This window comes from Neophocaena asiaeorientalis, unplaced genomic scaffold, assembly GCF_003031525.2.
Source record: "Neophocaena asiaeorientalis asiaeorientalis breed wild unplaced genomic scaffold, Neophocaena_asiaeorientalis_V1.1 scaffold247, whole genome shotgun sequence".
In the NCBI taxonomy this organism is placed as follows: Eukaryota; Metazoa; Chordata; class Mammalia; order Artiodactyla; family Phocoenidae; genus Neophocaena; species Neophocaena asiaeorientalis.
This window is the reverse complement of record NW_020174930.1, coordinates 576,687-579,583: the sequence shown is the minus strand read 5'-3', so window position 1 is coordinate 579,583 and position 2,897 is coordinate 576,687. Positions and strand designations below refer to the sequence as shown.

The 2,897-nt window shown below is 49.2% G+C and overlaps 1 pseudogene; it reads right to left on the bottom strand.

The window, feature by feature from the left end:
* Positions 1 to 2,241: 2,241 nt before the first annotated feature.
* Positions 2,242 to 2,891, bottom strand: LOC112410705 (zinc finger protein 367 pseudogene; annotated as a pseudogene).
* Between the last annotated feature and the right edge of the window lie 6 nt (positions 2,892 to 2,897).

Here is a 2,897-nt window from a genome sequence, read left to right as displayed (position 1 = left end):
GGGGAGGCAGTGTTGGGCAGAAACAAACAAGAAAGCAAGCAAAAGCTGACACCCGGTGTGTAGGACTCAGATGTTAACACCTCCCATGGGAAAGGTGGCATCAAAAGACAGTAAATGAACACAAAAGTTGTTCTCAAACCCAAAGCTGTTATTGCCTCTAACCCACATACTGAGAGAAGGGGGTAGAAGTTGGTGCCATGTTATTGGCACCAACTATATTACAAACTTGTCTTCCCAAAAAGTGAGCAGATTCAGCCAGCAAGATTCACCTATGAATATATGGAGATAAAAGAACTATGAGTACTTTAGAGAAGCAAAACAAAGTAAAGGAGGCTGGAATTCCCAACCTTTAGTCTAGAATGTACTGATCACAAATCAAACTAGGTAACTTCCTTAAATGAAAGTATATTCCAGATGGCACAAAATATGGAGGCTTGAGGCTCCCCCTCAAGTTGCAAAAACTAAATGAATGAATTTTTGAAGCTGTATTTGGATTGCTTCATTGATAAAAGGACACATTAAAATCAATTTGTCTACTAATTTATGAACTAATTTATGAAACAGTTATGGTATGAAAGATGGTGAGGAGGAAAAAAAGTGAAATATGTAACAGCCTTTTCACTTTTAAATGTTTTTCATAACTTGTGTTGTTTTACTTCTGAAAAGAGGAAGACAAAGTGGAAATAAAATTCAAACCTATGCATTATTAAGAATGTTTTCTAAAAGGTTTATTTGAAGATAAAACTGTTTTAGCCCCCCCAAAAAAAGTATAGATTTCACTTATCTATTATAACATTAATCTTCTTGGATAATCCAAAATTAGATTCAATTATAATTAAGAATAAAATAACAGATGCAAAATCTTCTATAAGTGATTTGTGCATATATGCCTTTATGTTGCTCAACCATATAACCTACTACATATATATAGTTTTTAAGTACTAAACATGTAAATATGTTAACACGGAAAAATATCTAGGATACCCAGCCATCTTACTAAGGGCTACCTAGAGACAGCACACAGTGATTGTTCACTTCACAAACTCAGCACTAATATAAATATTTCTACTGCTTCTTCTTTCAAGTTTTTACTGAAGTGCAGCTTCAAGAGTTGAAGTATGTCAAGGCATATAGGTGTATAAATTTATAGTTCTTTAATAACAATGCCATTAGTAACAAAGTGTATCAATTTCCTCAGGGCTCAACAGTGTTTCAACATCTTTGCTACTGCGTGTAAAATGATGATAAAACCTGTTTCAATTTTTATAATATTTGCCAATATAGACGTACTTATCAACAAGGTGATTTACTTGTTTTATCTTTAGCAAACTGCTTATCTTATATAGCCACTTAACAAATAGAATCTGAATATTAACCTTATATTAGCACCATTCATTACACAAATACTTAACTGAGCACATTTATTCAGCATTTACAGAGTATAAGGTATTAAAGTCAAATAAGTCTACCAGAGAGAAATTGTCCCGGCGCTCCTGGAGCTTACAGTCTATAGAGGCAAGTATATGTCAGCAGGGAGGCACCTCCAACACACGCTTCAGGACTAGGAGCCACAAAAACTCAACTACAGTACCAGCGTTCCCGCTACCTAGCTGTGTACCTTGGGGAGCTCCCTTCACCAATCCCTCTAAGCCTCAATTGTCTGATCCGTAAATTGTAGGTTTGAAACCTTTCCAGCTCTAATACAGTCTGAGACTCCAAGCAATTCGAGGTTGGTGACAACAGCGTCCCATTCCACTCTGAGCTCTCAGAACCTAGCAAAGTAGTACGCTGGATGCGTGAAAGACAGCGAGGGCTCAACTCCCGGTGGGGAAGATTCCCCTAAGTCCCTTCTTGTTCTTCGGCTATCTCTACAGGGCATCTTTAGCAGGGGCGGGGTATCTGCGGTGAGGCAGAAACTGCGCAACCCCTCCCCCCGCACCCAGAGGAACAGTTCAAGGCCTGCGGTCCTTCCCGCCCTCTCCCGCCAGAAAAGACTCAGCGGTGGGCCGAACGACTGGCAGAGCGGGTTGACCGTCCCCCTCCGTGACAACAAGGCCACACTCCCGCCTACTGCACCTGCTGGCCTGTGGCCTCCGGTCTGCTGTGCTGCCCCACCCCCCGGGCGGTGTCACGTGACTAAAACCTAGCCCCGCCCCCGGGGCAGTTTTTTGGCGCGCGGCAGTGACGTCAGCGTCCTGTCACCCGCCAACGCCACCGCCCCTGCCAGAGCGACCTCGCGTTTTAAACTCGGCCCCGCCCCGCCCGCCGTGTCTGCGGGCGCTGCCGGCTCCCGGGCCGTGCCGTTAACGGGCCCCGACTGCCCCAAGCCCCGCCCGCGCCGCTTACCTTGAGGTGGCCGCTGTCCGGGCTGCTCGCTTCCTCCTCGTCCTCACCTCCTGAGGCGGCGGCGGCCGAAGCGGTGGGCGGGGGCGCGCCCCGGCCCCGAAGCCCTGGGTGCTCTGCGGCGGCGGCGGGCAAGGCAGCTGAGGCGGCGCCCCCGGCGGCTCCGGGGCTGAGCGTCACGTTGTGCGCGTTCTCACCCCAGCGCCACGGGTACACCATGAAGTCACTGAAGCCGGGGCTGGTGGGAATAAGCGGTGGCGGCGGCTCCGGCTCCCCTCCGCCGCTGCATGTGGGCTTGATCGGGGTCGTCCTGATGACCGACACCAGCACCCGCTTCGGGGAGTCCTGGCAGAAGATGACGGGCGGCGGCTGCGGCGGGTTGTCAGCCATCGGCGCCTCCACACCCCGGATCATTGCCCGGCCCCGATCCGCAGCTCCGGCGGCCGTGGGCCGCACTCCCTGAGCCCGGGTCTGGCCCTTTGCTCCGCTCGCCCGCGCTGCTCGGAGTCGCCGGCTCTCAGTCCCGCTGGCTCATGGCAGGCGGACGTTTCCTG